Source organism: Bactrocera oleae, chromosome 2, assembly GCF_042242935.1.
Source record: "Bactrocera oleae isolate idBacOlea1 chromosome 2, idBacOlea1, whole genome shotgun sequence".
NCBI classification, from domain to species: Eukaryota; Metazoa; Arthropoda; class Insecta; order Diptera; family Tephritidae; genus Bactrocera; species Bactrocera oleae.
The window spans coordinates 47383749-47401539 of NC_091536.1; the positions used below are offsets into that span (position 1 = coordinate 47383749).

The window sequence follows — 17791 nt, forward strand, 5'->3', positions numbered from 1 at the left end:
AAATCTGTAAATTTGTAAATAATAGGACAAGATATTGATTTAGTCATCATTTTAATTGGGCGTACACTGTCTTACGAACAAGAAATTTTCTTTAAAAAAGTTGGGAAAGGCAATGTAAAAACGGAGATATACTCGACTAAAAGTTTTGATAATTATCCTCATTCCAAAAGACATATTTTATTTCTGCACGCATTAAGTGGATGTGACACAACTTCTGCGCTTTTTAAAAAGGGAAAAAAAAACATTTTTAAAAGTTTTTGAGAAACTGACCAATTTGGATGAACTAGCTGCAGCATTTGAGGAAGAAAATTGTTCGGCCCAGAGATTATTAGAGAGTGGAACTCAAACCTTATTGGCAGTCTATAATGCTCCGAAATCTGTGAAAAGTCTCGATCATCTTCGTTATATGCATTACGTCAACTCTACAAAACTTAATAAACCTGTGCAGCTTTCAAATATTCCACCAACAAGTGCAGCTGCTCATCAACATTTCAAACGTGTATATTATCAAGTTCAAACTTGGTTAGGGCATGATTTGGAACCCCAGGTATGGGGTTGGGCAATGCGAAACGATTTTCTGGAGCCTATCATGACAATTTTACCACCTGCTCCAGAACATTTGCTAAATACAATTTTCTGCAACTGCAAGAGTGGTTGTGGTTCGCGATGCGGATGCAGGAAAGCGGGCTTGCAATGCTCTTTAGCTTGTGGCCAATGTAATGGGCAAGCTTGTCTCAATGCTCTACCATATCAGAGCGACATTAACGAAGATGGAACTTTTGACCCCGAAATCATGGAAGAACTTGAAAAAAATGTCGTTGAAGACGATAATGAAGACCAGTTTGAAATTTACCAGCAGCCGGAAGACGACGATGAAGAGGAAGAAGATGATTAAAATTATAAATTGTAGTTTTTGTACCCTTTATTCCATTTTTTTACTTTTAATAAAAATAAATGTATTGAATGATATTTTTTATTATATTTTTTTTTATCATGTAAGAAGTTATTAATATTAATAAGGTTTAAATTCAAATATAATTCCTATATTTTCATTAACAATTCTGCAATTTCATGGGCAGGTAAGTGTTGTTAAATAAATTAATACTGAATAAAAAGTGGATAGGTTAGGAAAAAATGATAAAATATAATATAATAGTTAATAAAAATTGACAAATATTTATAATCATTGATTTATCAATAGTTCATCAACTATATATGGCGCGTTTTTGATCGGAGGCACCGGTTGACCTGAAGTGATGCTGTGACTGCGCGCTCTAAGCCCTCTATCTCGAAAACGGTTAACCGTATGAAAAAATTTTTTAAACAAAATTTGTAGAGAATTTTGTATTCTACAATATTGATAATAAATACCAATACCAAAAAACCCATAGGAAATGAGATATTTACAAAAAAAGCGCAAAAAACCGATTTTTGTGACCTTTGACCTTGAAATTTAATAGTTGCGTACACCCTACCATATGTAGGTTTTGAGACAACTTTTAGGGTGTCAATATACAAGTATTTACAGACTTACAGCTGGGTATCTGAATTCCGAGGGGAACTTACTATAATGACTGGACTATTCTTACTGTTGACCTCTGCGGTTTTTCAATTACTGAAAAAACGGCTATTCTATACCATGTTATCGCAAAACAATAAATTTCCATTAGTTTCCTGTTATTTATCTATGATTAAAAACAGTAGTGAAGGTACCCGGCACAGTTGGAAACATTGGAGACCAAGTACGAGGTGTGTTCAAAAAATTACGAGAATATACAGGTTGGTTGAAAAGTGAGTAGTGGTCACCAATAAATAGCGCTACTAGCTTCATTTTTTTTTTTAGAATTGGTACATCTGTCGTGAGAACACATGCAAGGTTACAAGTCATTCTGTCAATTAATTCTTTGTTTACAAGCCATTTGAAGTTGACGAGTCAGAGTATTTTTTTCATATGGAAAAAAATTAATATCGCGGAGTGATTAGATTCTTTGTTTTGATAGGTTTAAAAGCAAAGGAAATTTATGAACAATTGTTAAAAGTGTATAAGGAGTCCTCACCCTCAAAACGCACCGTTGAGTTTTTGTGGCTGGTAAATTTAAACGTGGCCGTACTAAGCTTGAAGACGATCCACCCAAGTTTGACTAAGTCTGAAATTGCTAATGCCATAGGCATCTGAGACGAACGAGTATTTCATATTTTACAGGAAGAATTACATATGAAAAAGCTATTTGGAGAGTTAGTGCCGCACTAACAATTCAACAAAAACTGGATCGAAAAGAAATATCTCAGCATAATTTGGAGCGTTTTAAGTAAAATAAAACCGATTTCTTGCGTCGTTTTATAACTATGGATGAGACTTGAATCTACCACCACGATCCTAAATTGAAACAAGAACGTTTATAGTGGACTGAAGCTGGCTATGCTGGCTGTTCAGCTTCAATGCAAGTGAAGTCACAACGAGGAGCAAAAAAAGGTTATGAATCAGCTAGATAAAAAAATTCGTGAGAAAGACGTGGTTTGCAGACTAAAAATCATTTTTTATCAAGACATTGCACCTGCTTACAACGATGTTTCAACAATGACAAAATTCAACGAATTAAAGTACGAATTGCACGAGCATCCACCATATTCACCAGATTTGGCTTCTAGCGACTACTCCCTCTTTAGAAACCTGTAACAATAACATAAAATTATTGGAGGATCATTGGAATAAGTGTATTGAAGTTAAGAGCGATTATATTGAATAAAAATATATATTTCGTACCAATTTTTCAACCAATCTGTACATACGTATTTCATATATACATATGATGAGTATATATTGAGAGCATCCATTGTACATGTGAAGGTGCAGGTTCGACAGCGAACATTTGTAAAATTTCAGTCGGGGAATTCACCTCACAAGCAGCAATCAGTAACATTTTTCGCTATTATAACAGCGGAGAATCTGTACAAATACAGCTCTCTTAACCAGAGAACTTAAAACAACGAGAAGGTGCAGGTTCGATAGCGAACAATTTGTAGGATTTTATCAAGGAGTTCACCTCACATGCACGAGAAACAAATAACATTTCTCGCTTTTATAACAGCGGTGAATCTGTAAACATACACTCTCTTAACATAACCAAACGGCGAATATTGAAGAGAATATATGTATATGTATGCCAAACTGGGAATATTGATATGCTATTTGAAACATATTCCCTTTTATTGAACTATTATTTATTATTATTTTTAAATTATTTTTTGTTAATTCATTTTTACTTTCTTGTGAGTTATTAATAATAATTTAAACATATTTTGATATATTTCTTAAAATAATTCAAGTGCTTGACACCATTATGGAGTCATATAAGTACAGAATTGTGTTTTGCCGTCGGCATTTTTATATCATGTGTAAAAATATATGTAAATTTGTCTACAAACAACATATGTATGTAGATATGAACACTCATTACTTCATGTGAAATCTCCGTTGACACGGTCAACCAATGATCGAAGCTTACGTTCTTCGCTTTTATGTCAAAGAGTCAATCTGTCGAAGGACTGACGCGACGACAAAGCGTCACAACATTGTGTTGTTGGTAGAAAATCCGAGATGTGCCGAAAAATAACCGAACGCTCGCCGATTGTCATCGCTTCCCTTGCCGCTCTAACAGCTTTGCCCACAAATCATTGTAGGTATGTATGTTTTTATATGAACATGCATACATATTGACGAAGATTTTTGCGAGCCACGGAAAAATATTTTAGAATTGTGAAATATTTTAAATCGACAAAAGCTTTGTTGCCACTTTTGTCATTGATTTCTGTGTTTACAGGGTTGTCACTTTTCCGTTCTAGAGCGAACATCAGAAAGTTGTTCAGTTTATAAATTCTAGCTTTTGCCATCGTCGCGAAAAGACGCTTGTGGGCAAACGCATGCTCGGGGAGATGTGTAAGTCGTTTGCTTTTATGAATGAAACGACTTAAGTAGCTTATTGATTGTGCGCCAGCGTTCATGAATGAAAATGTTGTTGGTGTGTGATTTACTACAAATTTAGGATTTGTCAATTTGGCTGCCATATTGATTTCTGGTGCTAATGCTATTTGAGACAATTGTTGTTTTTGTACAACAATGTTTGTACTTTGCCTATTGGCTGACGTACTTACATTTGTACGCTTAAATGTAGGTAGATTTGTGTATGCATTACTTATTTTGCGCGGTCATACGCATATTTGTACATACATACTTACATATAGAGCAGTGCGCTCACATGTTTTTATTGATAATTGATAATATATTATTACAAGTATATTATATAATATAACATATTGATGTACATATGTACATACATAAATTATTAATTCTGTAACAACTGAAATTAAAAAATTATGAAAATAGAAATGATATTTTAATTTCTTGCATAATCTTTCACATTTTATCAATGTAGCATTTGTGCAAAAAAATCATATTTTATCAATTTTTCATCATAAAAATCGTTTATATGGCAAAAAATAATCATGCATATGTAAAGTGGCATTTGTATTTTTTGTTTTCTCATTCATTTCATTTCATTTTTCTCTTTATGTTGGGAGTTACGTAATTTGTCAGAGAACGCTGTTATAAATTCTCATTTCTGTTAAATAACAAAAAATATTACAGAAAATGGTGAACTCCTTGATCTCAAATTTTCAGCCAACCAATCGAGCATCATACAAAATTCAATTTGCACCTTCTCGTTCTTTTACGTTCTCTGTCTTAACATGCTCAACCGGGATATATTGAACCAGGGAATATTGATATGCCATTTGAAATATATTCCCTTTTGCTGAACTTTTATTTACTATTTTTATACTCTCGTAACCTGTTGCTACAGAGTATAATAGTTCTGTTCACCTAACGGTTGTTTGTATCACCTAAAACTAATCGAGTTAGATATAAGGTTATGTACAATGTATATATAATGTACTTGTATATATAAATGATTAGCTTGAAGAGACGAGTTGAAATCCGGGTGACTGTCTGTCCATCCGTCCGCCCGTCCGTCCGCCTGTGCAAGCTGTAACTTGAGTAAAAATTGAGATATCTTTATGAAACTTGGTACACATGTTTCTTGATACCTTAAGACGGTTGGTTTTGCAGATGGGCGTAATCGGACCACTGCCACGCCCACAAAACGCCATTAATCAAAAAAAAAAAAAGTCATAACTAAGTTCCACAATAAGATACAAGGCTGGTATTTGGCACACAGGATCGCATTAGGGAGAGGCATCTGCGGTTTTTAAAAAATTGGGCGTGGTTCCGCTCCTTATAGATTTAATGTGCATATCTCCTAAACTGCTAAAGCTATAATAACAAAATTCGCTGAGAACAAATGCAGCTCTATTTACGGTGTGAAAATGGGTGAAATCGGGTGACAACCCCGCCCACTCCCCATATAACGGTACTGTTAAAAAATACTAAAAGCGCGATAAATCAAGCACTGAGTCATTAAATTTTAACACAGAGATCGTATGAGCTCACTTTATAGGAGCCGCGTTCGAAATTAGCCAATGGGCGTGGCACCGCTTTCATTTAGGTGAAACCCCATATCTTACGATCTGCTTAACCGATTTCTACCAAATTCGGTACATAATATTCTTCTCACATTTCTATGTTATAGTGCGAAAATAGGCGAAACCGGATTACAACTACGCCTCTCCCATATAACACCATTTAAAATTTCATCTGATTTTTTCACTTTCCAGTATACAAATCAAGCAACAACGATTTCATCGGGGTAAAACTTTGCGTGAATAATATGTTTAAAGTATTCCACCTTGTGACCAAAAACTGTCTAAATCGAACCAAAACTATTCACGCCTCTACTACTCTGTTGCGAGAGTATAAAAATAATCACGCATATGTGAAGTGATCCACAGAATTCCCTGCTCAGAGTTTTTCAGCTCTGTTAGCCGTCCAATCGAACATCATTCAACTCGCACCTTCTCGTCCATTTACCTTTTCTGCTTGATTTGCATACTGGAAAGTGAAAGAATCAGATGGAATTCAAAATTGTGTTATATGGGAAGTAGGCGTGGTTGTAGTCTGATTTCGTCTGCTTTCGCACGGAAACATAGGAATGTCAAGGTATGAAGGAGATATGGGTTTTCACCGAAATGTGGGCGGTAACATGACCATCGTCCTATTTTGACTCCGGCTCCTATATCTGGCGTATTTATTTATTGATTTATCACGATTTTATTAGTATTTAACCTGTATATGAGAAGTGGGAGTGTGGTTCAGTGTGTGTGTGCCACTCTGTATAAAAATTAGTTGATTTTCGTTAGTCTCACTAAGACTCGAAAACGGCTGAATAATTTTAGTCTTGAAAAATTTGCAGAGGTCCAGGGAAGAAAAATGTTAAAAACGACAATTCTGTTTTCCAATACAAACTAATATTTGAGCCGTCGGCTCGGTATTTGTGAAACAATCTTTTATATTTATATATAAAGTGTTCATTCGTCTTGCTAAATCTCGAGAAAGGTTGGACCGATATAACTAATTTTGGGATTGAAGGGTTTATTGTAGTCCAGTTAGATTTCTAAATTGGGAAGAAGATAATAATAAGAAAATATTTTTTTTGAGTTGACAACGTTAATAACAAAAAAGGAAGGCTAAGTTCGGGTATAACCGAACATTTTATATTCCTGCAACTTGTAAGAACCAAAGCAGGGGAAATACCTTCAGGTGTTGGAAAACCTTTATAGGTATTAAAAATATATTTTGAAAGAATTTATCATTCATTATTCGTCGAAATCTTAAATGGATTATAATAAAATTTGGTATTTTATTATGTTATTTTATAGGTCATTGACTCACTTAGTTTTACTCGCGTCAGCGAACATTATGTAAAAATCGTCTTCAAATAGGATGTATGTGATATAAAATCAACCGAAAGAGATAAATTTAACATATTGAGATGACGTTTTTCATTGTCAAAAGAGAATGAAAATTCATTATATAGGGTGATCCATTACAAACTTCCCTATTTTTTTTTAAAGAAAAAACAAGAAAATTCAAATATAATGAGGAATGCTTATTATCATTCGAAAGAACATTCTTTGGCCGCGGCTACATCTCAGATGGTCCATTTCGTGAGTCTAATTTTCCATGACTCCTGATGTTTTGCTTCAAGGCCTGAATCGAAGCGGGATCGTCCGCATAGACTTTGAACTACCCAAATCCGTTTTGGGAAGGACAAACGGCTTCAGTTATTGCACAATTGTTTATGTATTTTGTACGCTTTCAATTTAAGATCTTGACGTAAAATGAGCTAAGCCGTTCCATTTGTCAGTCCGAGTTGCTGCGAGCAGCGACGAATCGACTCTCCACGGTTTTCGTGTACAGTCTCAGCTGCGGTGGTGAATTATTCGGTCGAATATTATCCAATAATGATTGCTGGGTTTCAAAATAGGTAGGCCGATTATGTTGACCATAAGTTGAGCGAAGCGCGCGAAACACATGGTCACCAATAAATAGCGCTACTAGCTTCATTTTTTTTATAGAATTGGTACATCTGTCGTGAGAACACATGCAAGGTTACAAGTCATTCTGTCAATTAATTCTTTGTTTACAAGCCATTTGAAGTTGACGAGTCAGAGTATTTTTTTCATATGGAAAAAAATTAATATCGCGGAGTGATTAGATTCTTTGTTTTGATAGGTTTAAAAGCAAAGGAAATTTATGAACAATTGTTAAAAGTGTATAAGGAGTCCTCACCCTCAAAACGCACCGTTGAGTTTTTGTGGCTGGTAAATTTAAACGTGGCCGTACTAAGCTTGAAGACGATCCACCCAAGTTTGACTAAGTCTGAAATTGCTAATGCCATAGGCATCTGAGACGAACGAGTATTTCATATTTTACAGGAAGAATTACATATGAAAAAGCTATTTGGAGAGTTAGTGCCGCACTAACAATTCAACAAAAACTGGATCGAAAAGAAATATCTCAGCATAATTTGGAGCGTTTTAAGTAAAATAAAACCGATTTCTTGCGTCGTTTTATAACTATGGATGAGACTTGAATCTACCACCACGATCCTAAATTGAAACAAGAACGTTTATAGTGGACTGAAGCTGGCTATGCTGGCTGTTCAGCTTCAATGCAAGTGAAGTCACAACGAGGAGCAAAAAAAGGTTATGAATCAGCTAGATAAAAAAATTCGTGAGAAAGACGTGGTTTGCAGACTAAAAATCATTTTTTATCAAGACATTGCACCTGCTTACAACGATGTTTCAACAATGACAAAATTCAACGAATTAAAGTACGAATTGCACGAGCATCCACCATATTCACCAGATTTGGCTTCTAGCGACTACTCCCTCTTTAGAAACCTGTAACAATAACATAAAATTATTGGAGGATCATTGGAATAAGTGTATTGAAGTTAAGAGCGATTATATTGAATAAAAATATATATTTCGTACCAATTTTTCAACCAATCTGTACATACGTATTTCATATATACATATGATGAGTATATATTGAGAGCATCCATTGTACATGTGAAGGTGCAGGTTCGACAGCGAACATTTGTAAAATTTCAGTCGGGGAATTCACCTCACAAGCAGCAATCAGTAACATTTTTCGCTATTATAACAGCGGAGAATCTGTACAAATACAGCTCTCTTAACCAGAGAACTTAAAACAACGAGAAGGTGCAGGTTCGATAGCGAACAATTTGTAGGATTTTATCAAGGAGTTCACCTCACATGCACGAGAAACAAATAACATTTCTCGCTTTTATAACAGCGGTGAATCTGTAAACATACACTCTCTTAACATAACCAAACGGCGAATATTGAAGAGAATATATGTATATGTATGCCAAACTGGGAATATTGATATGCTATTTGAAACATATTCCCTTTTATTGAACTATTATTTATTATTATTTTTAAATTATTTTTTGTTAATTCATTTTTACTTTCTTGTGAGTTATTAATAATAATTTAAACATATTTTGATATATTTCTTAAAATAATTCAAGTGCTTGACACCATTATGGAGTCATATAAGTACAGAATTGTGTTTTGCCGTCGGCATTTTTATATCATGTGTAAAAATATATGTAAATTTGTCTACAAACAACATATGTATGTAGATATGAACACTCATTACTTCATGTGAAATCTCCGTTGACACGGTCAACCAATGATCGAAGCTTACGTTCTTCGCTTTTATGTCAAAGAGTCAATCTGTCGAGGGACTGACGCGACGACAAAGCGTCACAACATTGTGTTGTTGGTAGAAAATCCGAGATGTGCCGAAAAATAACCGAACGCTCGCCGATTGTCATCGCTTCCCTTGCCGCTCTAACAGCTTTGCCCACAAATCATTGTAGGTATGTATGTTTTTATATGAACATGCATACATATTGACGAAGATTTTTGCGAGCCACGGAAAAATATTTTAGAATTGTGAAATATTTTAAATCGACAAAAGCTTTGTTGCCACTTTTGTCATTGATTTCTGTGTTTACAGGGTTGTCACTTTTCCGTTCTAGAGCGAACATCAGAAAGTTGTTCAGTTTATAAATTCTAGCTTTTGCCATCGTCGCGAAAAGACGCTTGTGGGCAAACGCATGCTCGGGGAGATGTGTAAGTCGTTTGCTTTTATGAATGAAACGACTTAAGTAGCTTATTGATTGTGCGCCAGCGTTCATGAATGAAAATGTTGTTGGTGTGTGATTTACTACAAATTTAGGATTTGTCAATTTGGCTGCCATATTGATTTCTGGTGCTAATGCTATTTGAGACAATTGTTGTTTTTGTACAACAATGTTTGTACTTTGCCTATTGGCTGACGTACTTACATTTGTACGCTTAAATGTAGGTAGATTTGTGTATGCATTACTTATTTTGCGCGGTCATACGCATATTTGTACATACATACTTACATATAGAGCAGTGCGCTCACATGTTTTTATTGATAATTGATAATATATTATTACAAGTATATTATATAATATAACATATTGATGTACATATGTACATACATAAATTATTAATTCTGTAACAACTGAAATTAAAAAATTATGAAAATAGAAATGATATTTTAATTTCTTGCATAATCTTTCACATTTTATCAATGTAGCATTTGTGCAAAAAAATCATATTTTATCAATTTTTCATCATAAAAATCGTTTATATGGCAAAAAATAATCATGCATATGTAAAGTGGCATTTGTATTTTTTGTTTTCTCATTCATTTCATTTCATTTTTCTCTTTATGTTGGGAGTTACGTAATTTGTCAGAGAACGCTGTTATAAATTCTCATTTCTGTTAAATAACAAAAAATATTACAGAAAATGGTGAACTCCTTGATCTCAAATTTTCAGCCAACCAATCGAGCATCATACAAAATTCAATTTGCACCTTCTCGTTCTTTTACGTTCTCTGTCTTAACATGCTCAACCGGGATATATTGAACCAGGGAATATTGATATGCCATTTGAAATATATTCCCTTTTGCTGAACTTTTATTTACTATTTTTATACTCTCGTAACCTGTTGCTACAGAGTATAATAGTTCTGTTCACCTAACGGTTGTTTGTATCACCTAAAACTAATCGAGTTAGATATAAGGTTATGTACAATGTATATATAATGTACTTGTATATATAAATGATTAGCTTGAAGAGACGAGTTGAAATCCGGGTGACTGTCTGTCCATCCGTCCGCCCGTCCGTCCGCCTGTGCAAGCTGTAACTTGAGTAAAAATTGAGATATCTTTATGAAACTTGGTACACATGTTTCTTGATACCTTAAGACGGTTGGTTTTGCAGATGGGCGTAATCGGACCACTGCCACGCCCACAAAACGCCATTAATCAAAAAAAAAAAGTCATAACTAAGTTCCACAATAAGATACAAGGCTGGTATTTGGCACACAGGATCGCATTAGGGAGAGGCATCTGCGGTTTTTAAAAAATTGGGCGTGGTTCCGCTCCTTATAGATTTAATGTGCATATCTCCTAAACTGCTAAAGCTATAATAACAAAATTCGCTGAGAACAAATGCAGCTCTATTTACGGTGTGAAAATGGGTGAAATCGGGTGACAACCCCGCCCACTCCCCATATAACGGTACTGTTAAAAAATACTAAAAGCGCGATAAATCAAGCACTGAGTCATTAAATTTTAACACAGAGATCGTATGAGCTCACTTTATAGGAGCCGCGTTCGAAATTAGCCAATGGGCGTGGCACCGCTTTCATTTAGGTGAAACCCCATATCTTACGATCTGCTTAACCGATTTCTACCAAATTCGGTACATAATATTCTTCTCACATTTCTATGTTATAGTGCGAAAATAGGCGAAACCGGATTACAACTACGCCTCTCCCATATAACACCATTTAAAATTTCATCTGATTTTTTCACTTTCCAGTATACAAATCAAGCAACAACGATTTCATCGGGGTAAAACTTTGCGTGAATAATATGTTTAAAGTATTCCACCTTGTGACCAAAAACTGTCTAAATCGAACCAAAACTATTCACGCCTCTACTACTCTGTTGCGAGAGTATAAAAATAATCACGCATATGTGAAGTGATCCACAGAATTCCCTGCTCAGAGTTTTTCAGCTCTGTTAGCCGTCCAATCGAACATCATTCAACTCGCACCTTCTCGTCCATTTACCTTTTCTGCTTGATTTGCATACTGGAAAGTGAAAGAATCAGATGGAATTCAAAATTGTGTTATATGGGAAGTAGGCGTGGTTGTAGTCTGATTTCGTCTGCTTTCGCACGGAAACATAGGAATGTCAAGGTATGAAGGAGATATGGGTTTTCACCGAAATGTGGGCGGTAACATGACCATCGTCCTATTTTGACTCCGGCTCCTATATCTGGCGTATTTATTTATTGATTTATCACGATTTTATTAGTATTTAACCTGTATATGAGAAGTGGGAGTGTGGTTCAGTGTGTGTGTGCCACTCTGTATAAAAATTAGTTGATTTTCGTTAGTCTCACTAAGACTCGAAAACGGCTGAATAATTTTAGTCTTGAAAAATTTGCAGAGGTCCAGGGAAGAAAAATGTTAAAAACGACAATTCTGTTTTCCAATACAAACTAATATTTGAGCCGTCGGCTCGGTATTTGTGAAACAATCTTTTATATTTATATATAAAGTGTTCATTCGTCTTGCTAAATCTCGAGAAAGGTTGGACCGATATAACTAATTTTGGGATTGAAGGGTTTATTGTATTCCAGTTAGATTTCTAAATTGGGAAGAAGATAATAATAAGAAAATATTTTTTTTGAGTTGACAACGTTAATAACAAAAAAGGAAGGCTAAGTTCGGGTATAACCGAACATTTTATATTCCTGCAACTTGTAAGAACCAAAGCAGGGGAAATACCTTCAGGTGTTGGAAAACCTTTATAGGTATTAAAAATATATTTTGAAAGAATTTATCATTCATTATTCGTCGAAATCTTAAATGGATTATAATAAAATTTGGTATTTTATTATGTTATTTTATAGGTCATTGACTCACTTAGTTTTACTCGCGTCAGCGAACATTATGTAAAAATCGTCTTCAAATAGGATGTATGTGATATAAAATCAACCGAAAGAGATAAATTTAACATATTGAGATGACGTTTTTCATTGTCAAAAGAGAATGAAAATTCATTATATAGGGTGATCCATTACAAACTTCCCTATTTTTTTTTAAAGAAAAAACAAGAAAATTCAAATATAATGAGGAATGCTTATTATCATTCGAAAGAACATTCTTTGGCCGCGGCTACATCTCAGATGGTCCATTTCGTGAGTCTAATTTTCCATGACTCCTGATGTTTTGCTTCAAGGCCTGAATCGAAGCGGGATCGTCCGCATAGACTTTGAACTACCCAAATCCGTTTTGGGAAGGACAAACGGCTTCAGTTATTGCACAATTGTTTATGTATTTTGTACGCTTTCAATTTAAGATCTTGACGTAAAATGAGCTAAGCCGTTCCATTTGTCAGTCCGAGTTGCTGCGAGCAGCGACGAATCGACTCTCCACGGTTTTCGTGTACAGTCTCAGCTGCGGTGGTGAATTATTCGGTCGAATATTATCCAATAATGATTGCTGGGTTTCAAAATAGGTAGGCCGATTATGTTGACCATAAGTTGAGCGAAGCGCGCGAAACACATGGTCACCAATAAATAGCGCTACTAGCTTCATTTTTTTTATAGAATTGGTACATCTGTCGTGAGAACACATGCAAGGTTACAAGTCATTCTGTCAATTAATTCTTTGTTTACAAGCCATTTGAAGTTGACGAGTCAGAGTATTTTTTTCATATGGAAAAAAATTAATATCGCGGAGTGATTAGATTCTTTGTTTTGATAGGTTTAAAAGCAAAGGAAATTTATGAACAATTGTTAAAAGTGTATAAGGAGTCCTCACCCTCAAAACGCACCGTTGAGTTTTTGTGGCTGGTAAATTTAAACGTGGCCGTACTAAGCTTGAAGACGATCCACCCAAGTTTGACTAAGTCTGAAATTGCTAATGCCATAGGCATCTGAGACGAACGAGTATTTCATATTTTACAGGAAGAATTACATATGAAAAAGCTATTTGGAGAGTTAGTGCCGCACTAACAATTCAACAAAAACTGGATCGAAAAGAAATATCTCAGCATAATTTGGAGCGTTTTAAGTAAAATAAAACCGATTTCTTGCGTCGTTTTATAACTATGGATGAGACTTGAATCTACCACCACGATCCTAAATTGAAACAAGAACGTTTATAGTGGACTGAAGCTGGCTATGCTGGCTGTTCAGCTTCAATGCAAGTGAAGTCACAACGAGGAGCAAAAAAAGGTTATGAATCAGCTAGATAAAAAAATTCGTGAGAAAGACGTGGTTTGCAGACTAAAAATCATTTTTTATCAAGACATTGCACCTGCTTACAACGATGTTTCAACAATGACAAAATTCAACGAATTAAAGTACGAATTGCACGAGCATCCACCATATTCACCAGATTTGGCTTCTAGCGACTACTCCCTCTTTAGAAACCTGTAACAATAACATAAAATTATTGGAGGATCATTGGAATAAGTGTATTGAAGTTAAGAGCGATTATATTGAATAAAAATATATATTTCGTACCAATTTTTCAACCAATCTGTACATACGTATTTCATATATACATATGATGAGTATATATTGAGAGCATCCATTGTACATGTGAAGGTGCAGGTTCGACAGCGAACATTTGTAAAATTTCAGTCGGGGAATTCACCTCACAAGCAGCAATCAGTAACATTTTTCGCTATTATAACAGCGGAGAATCTGTACAAATACAGCTCTCTTAACCAGAGAACTTAAAACAACGAGAAGGTGCAGGTTCGATAGCGAACAATTTGTAGGATTTTATCAAGGAGTTCACCTCACATGCACGAGAAACAAATAACATTTCTCGCTTTTATAACAGCGGTGAATCTGTAAACATACACTCTCTTAACATAACCAAACGGCGAATATTGAAGAGAATATATGTATATGTATGCCAAACTGGGAATATTGATATGCTATTTGAAACATATTCCCTTTTATTGAACTATTATTTATTATTATTTTTAAATTATTTTTTGTTAATTCATTTTTACTTTCTTGTGAGTTATTAATAATAATTTAAACATATTTTGATATATTTCTTAAAATAATTCAAGTGCTTGACACCATTATGGAGTCATATAAGTACAGAATTGTGTTTTGCCGTCGGCATTTTTATATCATGTGTAAAAATATATGTAAATTTGTCTACAAACAACATATGTATGTAGATATGAACACTCATTACTTCATGTGAAATCTCCGTTGACACGGTCAACCAATGATCGAAGCTTACGTTCTTCGCTTTTATGTCAAAGAGTCAATCTGTCGAAGGACTGACGCGACGACAAAGCGTCACAACATTGTGTTGTTGGTAGAAAATCCGAGATGTGCCGAAAAATAACCGAACGCTCGCCGATTGTCATCGCTTCCCTTGCCGCTCTAACAGCTTTGCCCACAAATCATTGTAGGTATGTATGTTTTTATATGAACATGCATACATATTGACGAAGATTTTTGCGAGCCACGGAAAAATATTTTAGAATTGTGAAATATTTTAAATCGACAAAAGCTTTGTTGCCACTTTTGTCATTGATTTCTGTGTTTACAGGGTTGTCACTTTTCCGTTCTAGAGCGAACATCAGAAAGTTGTTCAGTTTATAAATTCTAGCTTTTGCCATCGTCGCGAAAAGACGCTTGTGGGCAAACGCATGCTCGGGGAGATGTGTAAGTCGTTTGCTTTTATGAATGAAACGACTTAAGTAGCTTATTGATTGTGCGCCAGCGTTCATGAATGAAAATGTTGTTGGTGTGTGATTTACTACAAATTTAGGATTTGTCAATTTGGCTGCCATATTGATTTCTGGTGCTAATGCTATTTGAGACAATTGTTGTTTTTGTACAACAATGTTTGTACTTTGCCTATTGGCTGACGTACTTACATTTGTACGCTTAAATGTAGGTAGATTTGTGTATGCATTACTTATTTTGCGCGGTCATACGCATATTTGTACATACATACTTACATATAGAGCAGTGCGCTCACATGTTTTTATTGATAATTGATAATATATTATTACAAGTATATTATATAATATAACATATTGATGTACATATGTACATACATAAATTATTAATTCTGTAACAACTGAAATTAAAAAATTATGAAAATGGAAATGATATTTTAATTTCTTGCATAATCTTTCACATTTTATCAATGTAGCATTTGTGCAAAAAAATCATATTTTATCAATTTTTCATCATAAAAATCGTTTATATGGCAAAAAATAATCATGCATATGTAAAGTGGCATTTGTATTTTTTGTTTTCTCATTCATTTCATTTCATTTTTCTCTTTATGTTGGGAGTTACGTAATTTGTCAGAGAACGCTGTTATAAATTCTCATTTCTGTTAAATAACAAAAAATATTACAGAAAATGGTGAACTCCTTGATCTCAAATTTTCAGCCAACCAATCGAGCATCATACAAAATTCAATTTGCACCTTCTCGTTCTTTTACGTTCTCTGTCTTAACATGCTCAACCGGGATATATTGAACCAGGGAATATTGATATGCCATTTGAAATATATTCCCTTTTGCTGAACTTTTATTTACTATTTTTATACTCTCGTAACCTGTTGCTACAGAGTATAATAGTTCTGTTCACCTAACGGTTGTTTGTATCACCTAAAACTAATCGAGTTAGATATAAGGTTATGTACAATGTATATATAATGTACTTGTATATATAAATGATTAGCTTGAAGAGACGAGTTGAAATCCGGGTGACTGTCTGTCCATCCGTCCGCCCGTCCGTCCGCCTGTGCAAGCTGTAACTTGAGTAAAAATTGAGATATCTTTATGAAACTTGGTACACATGTTTCTTGATACCTTAAGACGGTTGGTTTTGCAGATGGGCGTAATCGGACCACTGCCACGCCCACAAAACGCCATTAATCAAAAAAAAAAAAGTCATAACTAAGTTCCACAATAAGATACAAGGCTGGTATTTGGCACACAGGATCGCATTAGGGAGAGGCATCTGCGGTTTTTAAAAAATTGGGCGTGGTTCCGCTCCTTATAGATTTAATGTGCATATCTCCTAAACTGCTAAAGCTATAATAACAAAATTCGCTGAGAACAAATGCAGCTCTATTTACGGTGTGAAAATGGGTGAAATCGGGTGACAACCCCGCCCACTCCCCATATAACGGTACTGTTAAAAAATACTAAAAGCGCGATAAATCAAGCACTGAGTCATTAAATTTTAACACAGAGATCGTATGAGCTCACTTTATAGGAGCCGCGTTCGAAATTAGCCAATGGGCGTGGCACCGCTTTCATTTAGGTGAAACCCCATATCTTACGATCTGCTTAACCGATTTCTACCAAATTCGGTACATAATATTCTTCTCACATTTCTATGTTATAGTGCGAAAATAGGCGAAACCGGATTACAACTACGCCTCTCCCATATAACACCATTTAAAATTTCATCTGATTTTTTCACTTTCCAGTATACAAATCAAGCAACAACGATTTCATCGGGGTAAAACTTTGCGTGAATAATATGTTTAAAGTATTCCACCTTGTGACCAAAAACTGTCTAAATCGAACCAAAACTATTCACGCCTCTACTACTCTGTTGCGAGAGTATAAAAATAATCACGCATATGTGAAGTGATCCACAGAATTCCCTGCTCAGAGTTTTTCAGCTCTGTTAGCCGTCCAATCGAACATCATTCAACTCGCACCTTCTCGTCCATTTACCTTTTCTGCTTGATTTGCATACTGGAAAGTGAAAGAATCAGATGGAATTCAAAATTGTGTTATATGGGAAGTAGGCGTGGTTGTAGTCTGATTTCGTCTGCTTTCGCACGGAAACATAGGAATGTCAAGGTATGAAGGAGATATGGGTTTTCACCGAAATGTGGGCGGTAACATGACCATCGTCCTATTTTGACTCCGGCTCCTATATCTGGCGTATTTATTTATTGATTTATCACGATTTTATTAGTATTTAACCTGTATATGAGAAGTGGGAGTGTGGTTCAGTGTGTGTGTGCCACTCTGTATAAAAATTAGTTGATTTTCGTTAGTCTCACTAAGACTCGAAAACGGCTGAATAATTTTAGTCTTGAAAAATTTGCAGAGGTCCAGGGAAGAAAAATGTTAAAAACGACAATTCTGTTTTCCAATACAAACTA

At 35.0% G+C, this 17791-nt stretch overlaps 1 protein-coding gene across 5 annotated transcripts in view; it reads right to left on the minus strand.

Moving 5' to 3' along the window:
• Positions 1 to 17791, minus strand: part of LOC106624016 (uncharacterized) — a 216977-nt gene that overhangs the window by 95849 nt on the left and 103337 nt on the right. The gene's annotated exons all lie outside the window — the stretch shown is intronic.